Below are 23,074 nucleotides of genomic sequence, written 5' to 3'. Positions count from 1 at the left end.
TCCTCCTCACCCAGGAAGTATATTGGTGATCTGGACAAGGTTTGGCATGTGGATTCTGTTTGTACTGTGGGGGATATTGCGGTAAAAGGGCTTGAGGAAAACTAAGATGAGTGTTATATTATACTGTACATCTCTAATTCTTCTAAGTTTGGACAAGTATCAAGTTAAGCCACAGAGAAATGCTTTCGTTTTCTTTAAAAATTTCTATAAATGGTATTTTGCAATTTATCTGAGACAAAAGAAGCACAATGGTTCCAACTTCATTAAGCTTTCCTTTCCCAAAAGCTCGACAAGATCACTTGCCTGCTAGAAGTGACACACTGGTCTTAACTGACAATACTTTATGGAGAAGATAGTTTCCAGTGCTATCTTCTACATCTACCTTGTACTCTCTGTACCTGTCCTGTGTCCTTTATTAAATTATAGAAGCTCATATAGCAAAAGCGAGGAAGCTATTAGCAACTACATGGAAGTGGCATGTCTTCTGTTAAAGAACCACCAGGAAAACTAATTTATGAGTGTGTTAGTCAGGATAGTGGTTACCCTTAGGAGGAAGGGTTGGCAGTAACTGGAAGGAGACTTGGGGAGACTTCTGGGGATGCTGCTCATGCTCTGTTGCTTGATCTGGGTGCTTGATTACATGGATGTTCTTAACTAGTGAAACATAGTTGATCTATACCCTTATGATTTATATACTTTTCTGTGCATGTGTGCATGCTCAGTCACTGTTGTGTCCAACACTTTTTGGCCCCCTAGACTATAGCCTGCCAGGCCCCTCTGTCTATGGGATTTTCCAGGCAAGAATACTGGAGTGGGTTGCCATTCCCTTCTCCAGCTGACGGTAAAAGTGAGTTGCATATTCATGTCTGACTCTTTGTATCCCATGGACTGTACCCTGCCCAGTTCCTCTGTCCATGGAATTCTCCAGGTGCGAGTACTGGAATGGTTGCCATTTCCTTCTCCAGGGGATCTACCTGACCCAGGGATCAAACCCAGGTCTTCTGCTTTGCAGGCAGATTCTTTACCAATTGAGCCACTAGGGATGCCTTATTTCAAAAAATAAAAAATAGTAATGATAAGCAAGATATTAGGCCTGTGTTGGTTCAAAATGTAATACTTAGCCAAAAGAAAATAAAGACCAGTAAATCCAGATCTATATAATAATAGATAATAAGTATATAATATAACAATATACAGTGAGTCCCTTGGACATCAAGGAGATCAGGCCAGTCATTCCTAAAGGAAATCAACCCTGAATATTCATTGGAAGGACTGATACTGAAGTTGAAGCTCCAAGACTTTGGGCACCTGATGCAAAGAGATGACTCATTGGAAAAGACCCTGATGCTGGGAAAGATTGAAGGCAGGAGGAGAAGGGGGAAACAGAGGATAAGATGGTTGGATGGCATCACTGACTCAATAGACATGAGTTTGAGACAACTCCAGGAGATAGTGAAGGACAGGGAAGCCTGATGTGCTACAGTTCACAGGGTCGCAAAGAGTCGGACACAATTTAGTGACTGAACAACAACAGTGAGTATACCCAGTAGGAGTGTGTGGGATATACTAAGGATGGAGAAGGTCACCTGCCATATTGTTTAAGGATGTTGCAGCCATCAAGCCCTCAGCCATGGCAACCACCTCCAGCAGTGTACCCTGAGGGGATTCAGGATGGAAAAGAACATGATACTGACCCTTGGATAGTCAAAGTGCGTATCCTAGGAACGATTTCAGTGAGCCTAGGCTCTTGCAGCTTCCCATACAGAGAAAAGCATGCTAAACATTAGCTTGAGATGTCTAGTTTTCTTTAATTAACAGTAATCTTTTATTGTTCCAACTACTTGATCTTTGTTGCAAACACCCCTGTATATCCTGGCTCCTCCCTTCCTCTTCAGAGCAGTCCCTCAGAGCTATCTGAGCTTAAGTCCTCAGGAAGTCTGCCAAATAAAATACAATCACCAGATTTTAGGTTGTGTATTTTTTTCAGTCGATGATACCTTTTAGTAAGAGATCATTTGTTTACTTTTGGAATAGGAGGCCCAGAAGTCCAGATGAAGAGGACTGTTTCTTAGTTAGTAATAGGCAGGAAAGGTTCTATCCAACTCTTGTTGCCACACTATCCAGATCCTCTTGGGTCATCTTCATTTTATTACCGAACAACTTTATGAGAAATATAGGGCAGATATTATCAACCCATCTGTTAAAAAGAGGAGCCTGGGACACATACTATTTTAATAATTTGTTTAAGATAATAGAGAAAGTCAGTGTAATAGACATGTATGTAATAGACAGTCAGTGTAATAGACATGTAATAGACATGACTTCATACATGTCAATATGATGCATCAAAGACAGCAAATCACTATGTTCAGTTCTCTCTTCAATATCAAATCAAGAAATTGCTATGATTATTGAGGGAAAGCCTCATTTGGATCCTGTTGATCTTGATCAAAACTTCTTGGTTAAGCTCTTTTCCATGACTAATCTTACCTGACCTTATACCTAGGAAACAATAGCCATCCCTCACTGTAATCTCCTGTAAACAGGAAGATGTGATCTATCTCAGCTTTCCTCAAATAACAGACAAAACTGTCAGGTCTGTAAAAGGACGTTTTGGTAAAAGAGGATGGTAGAACTTTATGGGATATCCCTGCTGAGATTTTTGAGATCTATGTGAAAATGCAGCAGTGGCTTCCCACTCGGGGAGCTGTGTATGCAATCTGCCCTAGATACAGGCAATAAGAGGATGTATTATCTATAGAGAGTTTTCAAAAATAATAAAGCCAATTAAAGTTTTCTATCTGCTTTTTATTATCACCATGTGCCTGAAAATCCTCCTGAGCACTTCCAGAGACTTCCACCAGACCAGAGAGCAGTAGTGAGTACTATAACTGACCCTTCTTCCTTCCTGTACCCTTGTACCCATTTGGACATTAAAATATTAACTCTTGTAGTTGTAAAGCACGTCCTAATTGCCAATGCACTGAGAGACATCCTCTGTCCATCTCTAGGGCCAAAAGGAGAAGGGAGATTTTTGTAGGAGGCATGGTAGGTAGACATTCTGGCTTGTTCTGGGTCTGCACCTATCTCATGACCCCACATTTCTGGTGCCTTTTCACAGAACCAGAGCCCACAGTATTTGAGCAGATGCAGGGCTGGGCTCAGAAATTGTTGTGAAGGAGACAGTCTTATTCCTCTCACTTCTCAAGATCACAGTGTTTCTGAAGTGCTGCCCACTGCCTTAAACAGATGAATAACTTCTCCACCCTTGTCCCCCTAATTAAGACCTCTTTGTTTACTTTACCTACTCAGGTTAAACTCCCCGTCTTTCATTTTCCACTCTGCACCATTTCACTGTAGAAATGAATTAAAAGCTCCAACACGAAAGAATAAAAATGATAGCCTGTAACTGTGACTGGTCAGTGACTGAGGAAGAGGAAAGGAGTGAAGGGCAATGCATTTCCTCCCAGTCAGACTCTGGATATCTGTACTGAGGTATCTGCTACCCCCAGTTAAGCCGTGTGCCAAACTTTTTATGCCTTAGTAACTGACTCCAAATTTAGTTTTAAAAATTTGAAAAGTAACAGTAGATAGGTTGAACTAGTAAATGATAACTCAAATAAAACATACTCTAATATCAGACAAAATAAAATTTTAAAAGATCATTATTTATGACAAAGAAGATTTATGACAATAACCATAAGTGTTTATATATGAAAAAATAACCATACAATATGTATTACAAAATTCTTTGCAAACTCTGCTTCCCCAGCAGTCTAGTGGTTATGACTCCACACTTCCAACACAGGAGGTGTGGGTTCCATTCCCAGTCAGGGAACTGTGATCCTGCATGTCATGCAGCACAGCAAATAAACCAATAAATAAATAAATGAAACCATTTTTCCCCATTCTTTTTCCTGTAACCTATTATCTTAACACTTCTATCACCTATTTACCCATTATTCACCATAAAACTGTATTGCTTTTTAAAGTATGCATTTAAGACCATTAGCATAATTGATTCTTAATAATCAAAGGAGAATATTGTCTGTATCAATATGAATAAATTCCAGAAAATGTCCCCATGAAGTATCACACATCCTATTTTTATATATAAAATGTTGATAAGTTCTGTATTGGTTAACTGAGTAGAACCTATATATTATATTAGAATTTTTGATGAGACACAATGTTGTTGTTCTTCAGTTGTTCAGTTGTGTCTAACTCTTTGAGACCACCATGGACTGAAGCATGACAGGCTTCCCTGTCCTTCACATCTTCTGGAGTTTGCTCAAACTCGTGTGCATTGAGTTGGTGATTCCATCCAACCATCTCATCCTCTGTCGTGCCCTTCTCCTGTGGCCTTCAATCTTTCCTTGCATAAGGGTCTTTTCCAGTAAATTGGCTCTTCGTATCAGGTGGCCAAAGTAGATGCTGAGCTTCAACTTCATCATCAGTCCTTCCAATGAATATTCAGGACTGATTTTCTTTAGGATTGACTGGTTTGATCTCCTTGCAGTCCAAGGGACTCTCAAGAGGCTTCTTCAACACTGCAGTTTGAAAGCATCAGTTCTTTGGTTCTCAGCCATTTTTTATGGTTCAACTCTCATATCCATACTTGACTACTGGAAAAACCATAACTTTGACTAGATGGACCTTTGTCAGCAAAGTAATATCTCTACTTTTTAATATGCTGTCTAGGTTTGTCATAGCTTTTCTTCCAAGGAGCAAGCGTCTTTTAATTTCATGACTGCAGTGACCATCTGCAGTGATTTTGGAGCCCGAGAGAAGAGAGTTGTCACTGTTTCAATTTTTTCCCTATTTATTTCTAAGAAGTGATGGGACTGGATGCCATGATCTTAGTTTTTAGAATGTTGAGATTTAAGCTAACATTAAACCCACATATCTCCTCTCAGCTCCTGTGCCGCTCTGCCACCGCTCCATGAAAGCTGCAGCTTTTCATTATAGAGGACTGGAGTGCAAAAGTAGAAAGTCAAGAAACACCTGGAGTAACAGGCAAATTTGGCCTTGGATTACAGAATGAAGCAGGGCAAAGGCTAATAGAGTGTTGCCAAGAGAACACACTGGTCATCACCCTCTTCCAACAACACAAGAGAAGACTCTACACATGGAAATTACCAAATGGCCAACACCGAAATCAGATTGATTATATTCTTTGCAGCCAAAGATGGAAAAACTCTATACAGCCAGCAAAAACAAGACCTGGAGCTGACTGGCGCTCAGATCATGAACTCCTTATTGCCAAATTCAGATTTACATTGAAGAAAGTGGGGAAAAACACTAGACTATTCAGGTAGGACCTAAATCAAATCCCTTATGATTATACAGTGGAAGTGAGAAATACATTTAAGAGACTAGATCTGATAGACAGAGTGCCTGATGAACTATGGACAGAGGTTCCTGACATTGTACAGAAGGCCATCAAGACCATCCCCAAGAAAAGAAATGCAAAAAGGCAAAATGGCTGTCTGAGGAGGCCTTACAAATAGTTGTGAAAAGAAGAGAAGTGAAAAGCAAAGGAGAAAAGGAAAGATATAAGCATCTGAATGCAGAGTTGCAGAGAATAGCAAGAAGAGATGAGAAAGCCTTCTTCCATGATCAGTGCAAAGAAATAGAGGAACACAACACAATGGGAAAGACTAGAGATCTCTTCAAGAAAATTAGAGATACCAAGGGAACATTTCATTCAAAGTTAGGGTCAATAAAGGACAGAAATGGTGTGGACCTAACAGAAGCAGAAGATATTAAGAGGAGGTGGCAAGAATACACAGAAGTGTACAAAAAAGATCTTCATGACCCAGACAATCACGATGGTGTGATCACTCAACCTAAAAGATGATGCTGTGAAAGTGTTTCACTCAACATGCCAGCAAATTTGGAGAAAACAGCAGTGGCCACAGGACTGGAAAAGGTGTTTTCATTCCAATCCCAAAGAAAGGCAATCCCAAAGAATGCTCAAACTACCACACAATTGCACTCATCTCACACACTAGTAGAGAGATGCTTAAAATTCTCCAAGTCAGGCTTCAGCAATACAAGAACTGTGAACTTCCAGATGTTCAAGCTGGTTTTAGAAAAGGCAGAGGAACCAGAGATCAAATTGCCAGCAACTGCTGGATCATTGAAAAAGCAAGAGAGTTCCAGAAAAACATCCATTTCTGCTTTATTGACTGTGCCAAAGCCTTTCACTGTGTGGATCACAATAAACTGGAAAATTCTGAAAGAGATGGGAATACCAGACCACCTGACCTGCCTCTTGAGAAACCTGTATGCAGGTCAGGAAGCAACAGTTAGAACTGGACATGGAACAACAAACTGGTTCCAAATAGGAAAAGGAGTCCGTCAAGGCTGTATATTGTTACCCTGCTTATTTAACTTATACGCAGAGTACATCATGAGAAACACTGGGCTGGAAGAAGCACAAGCTGAAATCAAGATTGCTGGGAGAAATATCAATAACCTCAGATATGCAGATGACACCACCCTTATGGCAGAAAGTGAAGAATAACTAAAGAGTCTCTTGATGAAAGTGAAAGAGGAGAGTGAAAAAGTTGGCCTAAAGCTCAACATTCCAAAAACTAAGATCACGGCATCCGGTCCCATCACTTCATGGCAAATAGATGGGGACACAGTGGAAACAGTGGCTGACTTCATTTTTCTGGGCTCCAAAATCACTGCAGATGGTGATTGCAGCCATGAAATTAAAAGACGCTTACTCCTTGGAAGGAAAGTTATGTACAACCTAGGTCCGTCTAGTCAAGGCTATGGTTTTTCCAGTAGTCATGTATGGATGTGAGAGTTGGATTATAAAGAAAGCTGAGTGCCAAAGAATGGATGCTTTTGAACTGTGGTGTTGCAGAAGACTCTTGAAAGTCCCTTGGACTGCAAAGAGATCCAACCGGTCCACCCTAAAGGTGATCAGTCCTGGGTGTTCATTGGAAGGACTGATGTTGAAGCTGCAACTCCAATTATTTGGCCACCTGATTTGAAAAGCTGACTCATTTGAAAAGACCCTGATACTGAGAAAGATTGAGGGCAGGAAGAGAAGGGGACAACAGAGGATGAGATCATTGGATAGCATCACCAACTCAATGGACATGAGTTTGGGTGAACTCCAGGAGCTGGTGATGGACAGGGAGACCTGGCGTGCTACGGTTCATGGGGTCACAAAGAGTCAGACATGAGTGAGTGACTGAACTGACTAAATGCATACATGTCCCCAAACATAGTCACTATAACCTAGTAGAGAGGTTAAGGTTCTTAGAAAGCTGGAATGCATGTTATAGGAAAGCCAAAGGAAACACTAGAAGTGTTCTAACCTTTTGTTGTGGATAGAGAAGATTCATTGCTCTTACTTACTCTCCACTGTTGTCACTGCCAGATCACTTGACAGTTGAACATTGCCTGAATCATATGGGTCAGTTTTTGTGAGAGCCTCAAAGTACCGACTGTTGTGGGTCAAGGTAGATTCATGCTGGATCCGTTCCTTAGGAGCAAGGGAGGTGGAACTCTGTTGAAGGTTGAAATGTGTCGGTCAATGTGGCGCACAATCTGTCTCTTTGTAACAGGAATCTTATGAATGGAGACAGAGATGGTAGGGGATGAGGGAGATATGTCACTGAGAAAGAATAAGAAGTGAACTACGACTGGGAAAACCAAACCATATGGACTTGTGTACGTATTTTTAATATCCTAATTTTCTCTATATGAAAATGGAGTCTGGGTGAAAACTTTTTTTATATATTAAAAGTTAGTTTTCTTGTATGTCAAAGACCATGTAAAAAGTTAGAGGAAAGCTTAAAGCTTAGAAGTATTAGTCATACATGTTTTCTTCTGTGTACATATATATATTGGCATATATTATAAAATATTGAGAAAATGAACATAGATGGTTCAATTTTTAAATTATATTTTTTATTGGAGTGTTTCTGCTGTACAACAATGTGAATCAGCTATATATATACATACATCCCCTCCCTTTTGAACCTCCATCCCACTCTCCCCCAGTCTCACCCCTCTAGGTCATAACTGAGCACCGAACCGAGCTCCCTATGCTATAAAACAGCTTCCTCCTAGCTGTCTATTTTATACACAATAATGTATAAAGTTGATCCCGATCTCCCAATTCGTCTCACCCTCTCCTTCCCACCATGTCCGTCCATCCATTGTCTGCATCTGAGTTTCTATTCCTGCCTTACAAATAGGCTGAGATGGTTCAGTCTTCACTATCTTTTATACATGTCTTTCTTTGTCATTTTATGTATTTATCGCATTATATCTTCTGTTACGGCCTTTTGTGTTTATTTTTCACTATGACTTCCCTATCCCTGTCGTGTGATTTTGAGCTGCTTGAGGGAAAGACTCAGTGGGTCTCATAGAACTGGGCACGGCATTCAGCATATAGCAGGCAATCTGCATTCACTGAATGAAATGATTATGGCCCTGACCAACCATCAGTAAGGCAAATAGAGTTGACTTTTGAAATTGGGATGACTTCATGCTTACCATCATCTGTCTCTCTGGAAGAGTTTCACTGTGTAACATAGAATATGAGTTGTAAGGCAGAAGTTAGGCAGTTTGTAAGGCAGAAGTTTATGGCTGTACAACAGAATTGGGATAATTATCCTGCTTTGGGATTGAAATGGGCAGTGGAAAATTGTTCCACTGATGGCAGCGCTGGGAAACAATTCAAATCAGCCCCTGACAGACTGACTTAGTATTCCAGGTATAATCATCATAATTTTCCCTCATATCTAGGCCCTCATCAATTACTTTTGAAATATTTGCTTTGAAATTTAAAAAAGCTAAAGCATTGGTTCTATTCATTTTCACCTAACTCAGCTACAAGTATTCTCAACTGGCAGTTTTCCACTCTAATGCTAACCAGGGCAAAGCTTCTGTCTCCCTTTATTTATTTTTGTTATCTTCCTTTTTCTCACTTATAAAGATGGTGGCTCTCTATTGTGAATATGGTGATCATAAGTTGACTGTTGAATGCTAGTTGATTGGTCATCACAGCTTAGTAATGTTTTCATCAAATAGACTTCCTTGGCCCAGATAGGCAGGGAATGTGGCAAGAGACTGGTATAGATAAGCTGAAATAAAAGCCTCTGAATTTGAATTTTCAACTTAGAGACACCCATTGTCCTTTCTAGGCTTATTTCATTTTCCCTTCAGTTCCTATGTAAACTTTAAACACAAGAAAGCGAGATAGTATACTCCATTACAAAAACGAACAAATGAAAAATTTCCCTTGAGAAAGGAAACAGATCTTGACTTCTCTCTCACATCACCAGTGCCATTTGCCTAGAGTACACTCTGTGTGTGGAAGGATGAATGACCCATCTCTGCTCATCACCTCCCAGCCTAGTCATTCTTTTGTCATAATGGGCCTCCACTCTCAGCTCTAGAGGCTGCCTGTGTGATCTCCTCTCTTCCAGATACCTGGGATCCTCTCTCTTACAAAGAATAGCTCTCTTCTCACTCCCCTACTTAGATTTCACAGTTTTTTCTACCTCAGGAATCTTGTATACCTTCCTTAGCGTTTGGTCTGGGTTCTCTGTTATTTACAGCATCAGACCTTGCTTCTATCACCAGTCACATCCACAGCTGGGTGTTGTTTTTGCTTTGGCTCCTTCCCTTCATTCTTTTTGGAGTTATTTCTCCACTGATCTCCAGTAGCATACTGGGCACCTACCGACCTGGGGAGTTCATCTTTCAGTGTCCTATCTTTTTGCCTTTTCATACTGTTCATGGGATTCTCAAGGCAAGAATACTGAAGTAGTTTGCCATTCCCTTCAATTCAATGGACATTAGTTTAGGTAATTGGGAGTTGGTGATGGACAGGAAGGCCTGGCCTGCTGTGGTTCATAGGATCACAAGGAGTCGGACACGACTCTGTTATTTACTTCCATCAGACCCCTCCCCCTACCAGATGAAACTGAACTGAAAGAGATTAGGACTGATTGGACTGTCTCATATTCTTTCATTTCCCTAGAGAGTCCATTATCAAGATCAAGCATCTTTAAAACTATCTTCAAAATAATTAGACTTTTCACATTACCAAAAGTGACCCACATCAAGAAGGGTGTCATGAATAGGTGCCGTGATGCTAAAACTTCATTTTTCCTCTTTGAATTACTTTTTAATAGACTCACTTCTGAAATACCAAATTGGTGAATGTCTGACCCCAGAAAGTTAGTTGGGGGTAGTTGGGGGAGTGGGAGTGGGTTAACATGTATCATGTACCAGGAAAGGAAGATAGGGGAAGGAAAAACAAACCACAAACAAGACCTCTGTCTTGTTATACTGAGCTGAAGATGAAAAAAAATGAAGAGTCAATCTTTGAGATATTGCATATTTAATTCTAGTGTTTTGACTTCTGATAATGTTAAAAAGCCTTTAGCTTGGCTCATGTTGATCCTGTGTACTCGAACTAAACTTTAGTTTCTCAAGTGCTTTCTTTTAAAATGAAGAAAATATTTTATCCAGTATGTTATTTCTAATTTTCTTTCTACTAATAGCTTTCATACTCCCTTGATCTGAGCCCAGAACAAGATGGCTGATTAGAAAGACATTTCCTGCAAGAGGTTTGATCTAGACATATCTACATCAAGTCAGAATGCTTGGGCACCATCCAAAAGGGCAGAAAATATGTTCTGTGTTATTAGAAATTCTGGAATGGAAGTACAAAGTAGTACATAGTAAGTGAGAGCATGTTTTATATCTGTGACAGGATTTTCTAACATTTAGAGGCACAGACTAAAACAAAAGGGAGCAATGGTAGGTCCAGCCCTTGGCTTTGTAAAAATGCCAAGTTGTAATCACATCTTATTTATTTTTCAAGATGACACAACAGCCTAAGAAAATTTAGTTTACATAAAAATTCCAGAAACAGTACATCAACAATCCCTCAAAGTATATGTAGTTATTATTTATTCCTTGGAGGTAGTGGAAATAAAAATAGAGGTGAGTAGAGGAGTCATTATGGGCCTTGAGGATCACTGAAAGATTGATAATGGGGATGAAATAAACTTCCTCCATTGCTAGCTGCTCAGTGTTATGCCCACTTGGATTTGAAGCTGGTGAATTCTCAAGGGCTGGTTTCTGAAGAAATAAAGAAACTCTACTTGAGTTTCTTAAGACCATGAGGTTCCAGGCAAGGCTGAGTATTTAAAGGAAAACCTATAGAAAAACTTAGTGATGGACAGGGAAGCCTGGCGTGCTGCAGTCCATGGGGTCGCAAAGAGCTGGACCCGACTGAGCGACTGAACTGAACTGATGGGAAAACTTGAACTTGGATTGTCCTGTAATATCCCAGTTGATCAAAGCAAGTATGTTCCAGAGGAACACTTCATTTCTGGAGCCCTGCAATACTGCCCCAGGATAATTCATAGGATTTACTTATAGCAACCAACTCATCAGTGGCTCTGAAGATTGGTTTTACTTCCTTTTTGCTATTCAACAAATCATAGCCAAGTTACCATTTAGTGTTATATCTCCTTGCCCAGATGCTGTTGTTTCAACTTCTGCAAATGGGCCTTTGTCCTTGTTAAGAGAAGCTGGTTAGTCTGACTCTTGAAAGCCTCCAGTCAGCCCTCATGCAGGACTGACTTATCTGATGGACTGAAGACATGGGCTGTCTTTCTGAGAAGCTTCGCAATATTGCTCTTCTCTTCAACATTCAGTTCAGTTCAGTTCAGTCGCTCAGTCGTGTCCGACTCTTTGCGACCCCATGAATCGCAGCATGCCAGGCCTCCCTGTCCATCACCATCTCCCGGAGTTCACTCAGACTCCCTCTTTCCCAGAGACCCAGAACTGGTCTGCTCTTCACTGGGTCTATGTTGTAAATGCTTCTTCATGGAGGGCAGAGGAGTTGAAAGCTTACTGAGGAGTTAAAATATTTACCAAGCAACCGTCAAACACAGCTGAGAAATTATAGAAAGGTACAGGTCACCTGACATTCTCTCTCTCTAATTTCTTGCTTTTTTTCCTTCCAATTTATGCAAAGAATTGAAGATCCCGAGAAATAATTGAAATAGGCTATTAAAAAGGCACTTTTCCTTATTTAAAAAAATATACGCATAGGTTTTGTATGACAACATATTTTAATATAAGATACAAATGTAAAATTATTTTTATATGGGGAGCTCTCAAAAATGCATTATTTATCCTGTGATTCAAATGATTACTGATAAAACTACAAACAGTGTTCACTTAGGGGAATACAATGATTTTCAATTATTGACTTATTTCTTTACCAACAAATGTTTGTGAAACAGGAACTTTTCACTAAAGAAGATTTATAGGGGAAAAAGTCAGGAGCTCATCATGAGAATAAATTACTCAGAGAGAAAAAGGGGAAATGGATATTGTGTAGAAAACCAGGAAGACAAACAAATGTGAGAGAAAACACCTGCTTTCCTATAAACATTTGACTTAATACAGTTCCCAGAAATGTTCAATGAAATAGCTGTTAACAACAAATTCAGACTCAATTAACATAACATTACAATTTCAAAGGTCAAAAGAAAAAGCTGCCTTTCTTCTCTTTTTACTTTTCAGCTTTCCCCCTGTCCAGAGTTCTCTGGTGATGTAGCCAACAGATGGAGTTATTTCTTTTTAAGCTTAAAGAAAGGTCACAAATAGCTTTCAACAGATTACAAACGATTTGACACATGATTTCAGAAGCTGGGAAAATTCCAGGGACGCAGGAAAGCTTCGAGAATTGATGAAAAGATTTCATAACAGTGCAGGCCAAAATTAACATTGAGAGCACAGGTTCCATTTTAATTAATTAGGTGCAAACTGTAGCCTAGCCCTCCGGATCAGTTGTGACTGCTTTACTAGCTGATTTTGAGAATTCTTTGATATTTAAATTTGATGTTATTACTTAACAGTAAAAGGCCTTTTGTTACCTTAAGGTAAAAAGCTTCTGCTTTCAAACCCAAGCCCAGTTCTCAGTATAATTTGAAGGATTACAAAGGCACTGCCCTGTCTAAAATTATCTTCATTAGACTCACCTGAAACAATATTTTTATTCTGTGCTCACTACATGGCATAGAGATCCTTTTCATGGCTGTGGATATCTGAGCTTTCCTTCTTAAAGATGAAAGGATCCTCAGAGATGGCTGGCCTACATTTTTACTAAAAGATGCCAGTTATTGGGAGAAATTCTAGAATACTACGGTTTACTTGAATTGGTCTTGTTAGGGCGCAATTAGCGTTTTTTATTGCTTGAAGGAGAACAGTTTTGAGGTCCCTTACAATTTGGGATGTGAATCCTCATAAGAATATAGTATTTGTTTACTTTTTAATCTTTTCTAATTGATTTCAAAGAGATTAATGAAGCCAGCATCAATCTTAAGCTCCCTCTCTCTTTGTGTGTGTGCTTAGTCGCTCAGTTGTGTCTGACTCTTTGTGACCCTATGGGCTGTAGCCTACCAGGCTCCTCTGTCCATGGGATTCTCTAGGCAAGAATACTGGAGTGGGTTGCCATGGCCTCCTCCAAGGGTTCTTTCCAACCCAGGGATGAAACCCACGTCTCTTATGTCTCCTGCTTTGGCAGGCACTTCCTTTACCACTAGCACCATCTGGTCCATGGAGGTCATTAAGTTGTAACAGTAAATATATTTCATTCAGGATCATTATTAATAAGGCAGTGCCCTATACCAATTAGGGACAATCAGAGTTGCTTTGCATTCTGCATGCTGTTGCTTCAGTCATCTCCAACTCTTTGCAACCTTATGAACTGTAGCCCACCAGGCTCTTCTGTCCATGGGATTTTCCAGGCAAGAATACTGGAGTGGGTTTCCATGCCCTCCTCTAGGGGAACTTCCCGACCCAGGGATCAAACCCACGTCTCTTATGTCTTCTGCATTGACAGGACCTTATAATGGATACAATTAGTTTTGTCTTCTTTCTCAGCTCTGCCCATATTTAACCTGGTAGTTGAGAGTATTATAGTCTTCCTCTTAAAGAAGATTTAAAAATATATATATTTTATTTTTTTATTTTATTTTATTTTATTTTAGTTTAGTTTTTTATTTTTTAAATTTTAAAATCTTTAATTCTTACATGCATTCCCAAACATGAACCCCCCTCCCACTTCCCTCCCCATAACATCTTTCTGGGTCATCCCCATGCACCAGCCCCAAGCATGCTGCATCCTGCGTCAGACATAGACTGGCGATTCAATTCACATGATAGTATACATGTTAGAATGTCATTCTCCCAAATCATCCCACCCTCTCCCCCTCCCTCTGAGTCCAAAAGTCTGTTGTACACATCTGTGTCTCTTTCCCTGTCTTGCATACAGGGTCGTCATTGCCATCTTCCTAAATTCCATATATATGTGTTAGTATACTGTATTGGTGTTTTTCTTTCTGGCTTACTTCACTCTGTATAATCGGCTCCAGTTTCATCCATCTCATCAGAACTGATTCAAATGAATTCTTTTTAACGGCTGAGTAATACTCCATTGTGTATATGTACCACCGCTTTCTTATCCATTCATCTGCTGATGGACATCTAGGTTGTTTCCATGTCCTGGCTATTATAAACAGTGCTGCGATGAACATTGGTGTACATGTGTCTCTTTCAATTCTGGTTTCCTCGGTGTGTATGCCCAGCAGTGGGATTGCTGGGTCATAAGGTAGTTCTATTTGCAATTTTTTAAGGAATCTCCACACTGTTCTCCATAGTGGCTGTACTAGTTTGCATTCCCACCAACAGTGTAGGAGGGTTCCCTTTTCTCCACACCCTCTCCAGCATTTATTGCTTGCAGATTTTTGGATCGCAGCCATTCTGACTGGTGTGAAGTGGTACCTCATTGTGGTTTTGATTTGCATTTCTCTAATAATGAGTGATGTTGAGCATCTTTTCATGTGTTTGTTAGCCATCCGTATGTCTTCTTTGGAGAAATGTCTATTTAGTTCTTTGGCCCATTTTTTGATTGGGTCATTTATTTTTCTGGAATTGAGCTGCATAAGTTGCTTGTATATTTTTGAGATTAGTTGTTTGTCCGTTGCTTCATTTGCTATTATTTTCTCCCATTCAGAAGGCTGTCTTTTCACCTTGCTTATATTTTCCTTTGTTGTGCAGAAGCTTTTAATTTTAATTAGATCCCATTTGTTTATTTTTGCTTTTATTTCCAGAATTCTGGGAGGTGGATCATAGAGGATCCTGCTGTGATTTATGTCGGAGAGTGTTTTGCCTATGTTCTCCTCTAGGAGTTTTATAGTTTCTGATCTTACATTTAGATCTTTAATCCATTTTGAGTTTATTTTTGTGTGCGGTGTAAGAAAGTGATCTAGTTTAAAAATATATATATTTTAAAGAATAGTCTCTCATAGATTTCATAACACTGTAACTTAGATGAGTTTCTTTACATATTTCAGTCTCAGTTTCCTCTTAAGTAAATTTTTTTTACTTAAGCATACATTTTTTTTTCTTGCTCAAAAATATAATGATCCATGGAGCTTTTTTGAATTTTTTTTTTCAATGAATGATGTAACACTGTGGTACTCAAGAACCTTTGTGTACCACTCTTGGGCTTCCCAGGTGGTACTAGTGGTAAAGAACCTGCCTGCCAATGCAGGAGATGTAAGAGATGCAGGTTCATGGGTTGGGAAAATCCCATAGAGGAGTGCATGGCAATCCACTTCGGTATTATTGCCTAGAGAATCCCATGCTCAGAGGATCCTGGCAGGCTACAGTCTATAGGGTTGTAAAGAGTTGGACACAACTGAAGTGACTTCATGTGTGCACACAGGCATGTGCTTTTCTTCCCAAAGTCCTAAAAAATGTACTCTACTGACACAAGAAGTTAAATCAAGAGAGAGAAAAGACTTAGGGTCTAAGATATAGTGACATCAATACAGTAGACATAAGGAAGTCTGATTATGACAGTGAACAATAATCTTAGGACAGTATTCAGTTGCAGGACTAGACAGTAATTCAGTTCAGTTCAGTTCAGTCGCTCAGTTGTGTCTGACTCTTTGTGACCCCATGAATCGCAGCACAACAGGCCTCCCTGTCCATCACCAACTCCCGGAGTTCACTCAGACTCACGCCCGTCGAGTCAGTGATGCCATCCAGCCATCTCATCCTCTGTCGTCCCCTTCTCCTCCTGCCCCCAATCCCTCCCAGCATCAGAGTCTTTTCCAATGAGTCAACTCTTCACAGGAGGTGGCCAAAGTATTGGGGTTTCAACTTCAGCATCAGTCCTTCCAATGAATAGTCAGGACTGATTTCCTGTAAGATTGACTGGTTTGATCTCTTTGCAGTCCAAGGGACTTTCAAGAGTCTTCTCCAACACCACAGTTCAAAAGCATCAATTCTTCAGTGCTCAGCTTTCTTCACAGTCCAACTCTCACATCCATACATAACCACTGGAAAAACCATAGCCTTGACTAGACGGACCTTTGTTAGCAAAGTAATGTCTCTGCTTTTCAATATGCTATCTAGGTTGGTCATAACTTTTCTTCCAAGGAGTTAAGTAGTTAGTAGAGTTCAAAACAAGGGATCAGAGGGCTTCAGAAAGGCTACCTTAAAGAAAAAATAATATGCAATTTGTAATTTTTTGGTTGTGCCTGACATTGAAAACATCTTTAGAATTCTCTTAAAAGAACTTGAGGATAAATTAGTTAGTGCCTAGAAAAGTAATCATTGAAAAATTAATTTGTTGTTAACTCCAGGGAAAGCAAAAGTTGTAAAAGAGAAATACAATACACACTATCTGATTCTACTCTAAACCATATTCGTATCTTGTTAATGATATGTGTTACTCTTTATTCAACTAGAGTTGGCATTATAATTATACTACAATAATGGATTGGAGGTCATAGAAAAAAATGTGGTTTGTGTGTGTGGTGAGGAGGGTTGGGAAGAGTTTTGCTGTGCAAAAGAGCTGTATCCTAATATTTCATAGCCATAAATCAATAGATATTATCTACAGTAATAATAGCAGTTATACATATAATTTAGAAATATGGAAATAAACACCAGGAAAAATAAAAGAATGGCTTGAAAATGATTGCTTCTGGAAAGTAGGATTCCATGGTGGGGGTGACATGGTAGCAGACCACTCTTCTCCCTTATATCATTTTACTAGTAGAGGGTGCAAGGAGATCCAACCAGTCCATTCTGAAGGAGATCAACCCTGGGATTTCTTTGGAGGGAATGATGCTAAAGCTGAAACTCCAGTACTTTGGCCACCTCAGGAGAAGAGTTGACTCATTGGAAAAAACTCTGATGCTGGGAGGGATTAGGGGCAGGAGGAGAAGGGGACGACCGAGGATGAGATGGCTGGATGGCATCATGGACTCGATGGACATGAGTCTGAGTGAACTCCGGGAGATGGTGATGGACAGGGAGGCCTGGCGTGCTGCGATTCATGGAGTCGCAGAATTGGACACGACTGAGCGACTGAACTAAACTGAACTGAACTGAACTGGGGGGATCCCTTGCAGGGCCTGAAAAGAGCTAACACTTGTCTAACACTCAGAGATGAATGGTCTGAGGAGACACACGTGCTGACAAAGTAAGAGACTTTATTGGGAAGGGGCCCCCAGGTAGACAGCAGTAGAATAAGGCAACCCAGGAGAACTGCCCTGCCATGTGGCTTGCAGTCTCAGGTTTTATGGTGATGGGATTTGTTTCTAGGTTGTCTTTGGCCAATCACTCTGACTCAGAGTCCTTCCTGGTGGCACACATATTGCTCTGCCAAGATGGATGCCAGCTAGAAGAATTCTGGGAGGTGGTAGGACATGTGGCATCTCCTTTTCACCTTTCCTGATTTCTTATGGTTGGTGGTAGCTTGTTAGTTCTGGGTTCCTTACTAGGACCTCCTGTCATAAAATAACTCATGCAGATGGTTACTATGGTGCCTGGCTACAGTGGGCAGTTTTACTCAGTGTGTTTCCCCTAACACTACCACTATTCTCAGACAATGTACAACAATTACTTCAATAAAATTTAAAATGTTTTCAAAAGTACCTTACATGTGTTCAAAGGAAAGCCATGACTGTTTGGCAGCTGTTTCTACCCGGACAGAGTGATCCACTTTATTTCAGAGTGGTGCTTATATTTTTATCCTTTATTTACATTTGTAGAAATGAGATTGTCTACACTGACCTGCCCTCAATATAGATTGGAAATCAGTCAAGTTCTGAGTGATAAAAATGGCATGCAGGCTGATTTTCAGCAGTCACCCATGACACATGGTGACTTCTTTGGTACCTTCTTTGTCATTTGCAGTGTGTCCTGCCTGCCACTTCCTAGGGTTGCCAGAAAAAAGTACAGGGTACCCCATTAAACTTGAATTTCAGATAAACAAATAAAATTTTAGATAAGTATATCCTCAATATTGTATGGGGTAAGCTTATGCTATAAAAAATTCATTGCTTATCTGAAATTCAAATTTAATAGGGCCTCCTGTAATTTTACTTGCTAAATCTGACAACCTTACCGTGCCTAAATGTTAATTGAGGGGGGTTCCTTTAGTTGCTATGGTTAATGAGTGGTAAACATCATTACTGATTTCCCCAGACTCTGAATTTTTCAAGTTCAAATCAGGTCACTATCTCTCAGTTTCTTCCCTTGCTGCTTGCTAACGTCACTGAATATTTTATTTACAAGATGATAGTGTATAAACAAAATAGTAGCATATACCACAACAAAAAATAAACAAGCAAAAAACCCAACAGTGTAAAATACATTACCCTGGAAGATTCCATTCTCATATATCCTGCATTCTTACATATTTTATACTGATGGTCCAAAGTATCTTTTATCCATGAGTGAACAAATACAGAAAGTAATAGCTTTATGTTAGTGATTCAGTTAGCTATTTTATTTTCCAACTCAGTACATTATAATGAACAAATATTTGAAGGATTTAACAAATATTAGTTGGTTCTGGACATAGTTTGCTAAGTCATTTTTGTTATTTATCTAAATAGAGCACATTTCCACATATTGCCACTATTAGGCATCTTTACTTAAAACAAAAATGAATTTCAAATGCCTGATGAAGAAATAGTGGTCTAATCCACAAAATCATCAAAATAAATGAGTTAGCATGAGGGATTAAAAACAATTCAGTGACTCGGACTTTGTGACTAACTCTGCGTCCAAACAGGTAACCAAAAAATGACCTCTTGGGCAGCTTTTTGAAAATGATTCAGTGATATTCTTGTTTCTCATAAGAAATAAAGGTTTAGCAATGTGCAGTTCAGTTCAGTTGCTCAGTTAGGTCCAACTCTTTGTAACCTTGTGGACTGTGGCACGCCAGGCTTCCCTGTCCATCACCAACTCGTGGAGCTTGCTCAAACTCATGTCCTTCGAGTCAGTGATGCCATCCAACCATCTCATCCTCTGTTATCCCATTCTCCTCCTGCCTTCAATAATTCTTGGCATCAGAATCTTTTCCAATGAGTCAGTTCTTTGCATCAGGTGGCCAATGTGTTGGAGTTTCAGCTTCAGCATCAGTACCAGAGAATCCTTACCAGACGCTATGTTGATACCTGAAATTGGCACTAACTGTGAAAGTGTTGCACTCAATATGCCAGCAAATTTGAAAGACTCAGCAGGGGCCACACGATAGGGAAAAGTCAGTTTTCATTCCAATCCCAAAGAAAGGTAATGCCAAAGAATGCTCAAACTGCCGCACAGTTACACTCACCTCACACGCTAGTAAAGTATTGCTCAAAATATTCCAAGCCAGGCTTCAGCAATACGTGAACTGTGAACTTCCAGATGTTCAAGCTGGATTTAGAAAAGGCAGAGGAACCAGAGAACAAATTGCCAACATCTGCTGGATCATCAAGAGAGCAAGAGAGTTCTAGAAAAACATCTGCTTCTGCTTTATTGACTATGCCAAAGCCTTTGACTATGTGGATCACAATAAACTGTGGAAAATTCTGAAAGAGATGGGAATACCAGACCACCTGACCTGCCTCTTGAGAAATCTGTATGCAGGTCAGGAAGCAACAGTTAGAACTGGAAATGGAACAACCGACTGGTTCTAAATAGGAAAAGGAGTACATCAAGGCTGTATATTGTCACCCTGCTTATTTAGCTTCTGTGCAGAGTATATCATGAGAAACGCTGGGCTGGATGAAACACAAGCTGGAATCAAGATTTCCAGGAGAAATATCAATAACCTCAGATATGCAGATGACACCACCCTTATGACAAAGTCAAGAAGAATTAAAAAGCCTCTTGATGAACATGAAAGAGGAGAGTAAAAAAGTTGGCTTAAAGATCAACATTCAGAAAACTAAGATCATGGCATCTGGTCCCATCACTTCATGGCAAATAGATGGGGACACAGTGGAAACAGTGGCTGACTTTATTTTGGGGGGCTCCAAAATCACTGTAGATGGTGACTACAGCCATGAAATTAAAAGACGCTTACTCCTTGGAAGAAAAGTTATGACCAACCTAGACAGCATATTAAAAAGTAGAGACATTACTTTGTCAACAAAGTTCTGTACAGTCAAGGCTGTGGTTTTTCCAGTAGTCATGTATGGATGTGACAGTTGGACTATAAAGAAAGCTGAGCACTGAAGAATGGATGCTTTTGTACTGTGGTGTTGGAGAAAACTCTTGAGAGTCCCTTGGACTGCAAGGAGAGCCAACCAGTCCATTCTAAAGGAGATCAGCCCTGGGTTTCATTTGAAGGAGTGATGTTGAAGCTGCAATTCCAATACTTTGGCCACCTGATGTAAAGAGCTGACTCATTTGAAAAGACCCTCATACTGGGAAAGATTGAAGACAAGAGGAGAAGGGGATGACAGAGGATGAGATTGTTGGATGGCATCACCGACTCAGTGTACATGAGTTTGGGTAAATTCCAGGAGTTGGTGATAGACAGGGAGGCCTGGCGTGCTGTGGTCCATGGGGTTGCAAAGAGTCAGACATGACTGAGTGACTGCATTGGACTGAGCTGATGAAACAGAAACAGACTCACAAATTTACAGAACAGATTTGTGGTTGCCAAAGGAAAGGTGGGAGAGGGAAGAATTAGGGCTTTGGGACTAGCAGATGCAAACTATTATATGTAGGATGTATAAACAACAGAGTCCTACTATACAGCTCAGGGAACTATATTCAATATCCTGTGGTAAACCATAACAGAAACAAATAGAAAGAAGAATGTATACACACATACATACACAGATATATCTTTTGTATATATTAAAGTTATATATATATATATATAACTAAATCAATTTTCTGTATGGGAGAAACTGACAAAACATTGTAAATCAATTATACTTCAATTTTAAAAATGTAGAGGGGAAAAAAAATAAGAAAAACCCCCAAAACTACATGCCCTGGACATGATAGAATTGATGTGACTAGGTGTCAATTTCACAAACTGCTTTTAGAGAACCTTAGCACAATTAGACAAAATTAATGTTTGTGAACACCAAATTATCTTTGTGTATCGTCAGGAGTAAGTGGTGTGTTTATTCACACAATGGACTACCTAAAATGAAGTTGTTCAATGAACTTGTGAGTTGCCTCCATTGGTGAAGTAGCTCTGATGTGTGGTAAAGTAATGACCTTGGATCCATTATTTATAGATAGTGTGTCTTTGTACAGACATATCCTAATGTCAGAGATTCCTCAGTTCAGTTCAGTTCAGTCACTCAGTCGTGTCTGACTGTTTGCAACCCCATGAATTGCAGCATGCCAGGCCTCCCTGTCCATCACCAACTCCCGGAGTTCACTCAAACTCATGTCCATCGAGTCAGTGATGCCATCCAGCCATCTCATTCCCTGTCATCCCCTTCTCCTCCTGCCCCCAATCCCTCCCAGCATCAGAGTCTTTTCCAATGAGTCCAACTCTTCTCATGAGGTGGCCAAAGTACTGGAGTTTCAGCTTTAGCATCATTCCTTCCAAAGAAATCCCAGGGCTGATCTCCTTTAGAATGGACTGGTTGGATCTCCTTGCAGTCCAAGGGACTCTCAAGAGTCTTCTCCAACACCACAGTTCAAAAGCATCAATTCTTCGGTGCTCAGCCTTCTTCACAGTCCAACTCTCACATCCATACATGACCACTGGAAAAACCATAGCCTTGACTAGATGGGCCTTTGTTGGCAAAGTAATGTCTCTACTTTTCAATATGCTATCTAGGTTGGTCATAACTTTTCTTCCAAGGAGTAAGCGTCTTTTAATTTCATGGCTGCAATCACCATCTGCAGTGATTTTGGAGCCCAAAAAAATAAAGTCTGACACTCTTTCCACTGTTTCCCCATCTATTTCCCATGAAGTGATGGGACCAGATGCCTTGATCTTCATTTTCTGAACGTTGAGCTTTAAGTCAACTTTTTCACTCTCCTCTTTCACTTTCCTCAAGAGGCTTTTTAGTTCCTCTTCACTTTCTGCCATAAGGGTGGTGTCATCTGCATATCTGAGGTTATTGGTATTTCTCCCGGCAATCGTGATTCCAGCTTGTACTTCTTCCAGCCCAGCATTTCTCATGATGTACTCTGCATATAAGTTAAATAAGCAGGGTGACAGTATACAGCCTTGACATACTCCTTTTCCTATTTGGAACCAGTCTGTTGTTCCATGTCCAGTTCCTAGGTAACTGAAATCTTAGAGAGTCATTTGAGGATTTCTCCAAGGATGGTTCTGTTCTCCAAATGAAACACATCTGAAAATCTGTTTTCTGCCCTAAGTCATTCAATAGTCACTCAACAGTCACCAGTGATGATTCTTCATCTTTTTCCTCAGTCTTGGTACTTCTTGCCCTCTTTGCACCTTTTGGCACTCTTGAAACCCACCTTAATCCTTAAGTAAAATATTTTCCTCCTGGTTTCTACAATACTCAGCTATCCTGATTTTTTTCCGACCATGCTTCTTCTGATATTTTATTTCTTTAGTCTAAAAATGTAAACAAGACAAGGATGCCCACTCTCACCAGTACTATTTAACATAGTTTTGGAAGTTTTGGCCACAGCAATCAGAGCAGAAAAAGAAATGAATCCAGATTGGAAAAGAAGTAAAACAATCACTGTTTGCAGATGACATGATCCT

The sequence above is a fragment of the Ovis canadensis genome, chromosome 7 (assembly GCF_042477335.2).
Source record: "Ovis canadensis isolate MfBH-ARS-UI-01 breed Bighorn chromosome 7, ARS-UI_OviCan_v2, whole genome shotgun sequence".
NCBI lineage: Eukaryota > Metazoa > Chordata > Mammalia > Artiodactyla > Bovidae > Ovis > Ovis canadensis.
This window is presented reverse-complemented; position numbering follows the sequence as displayed.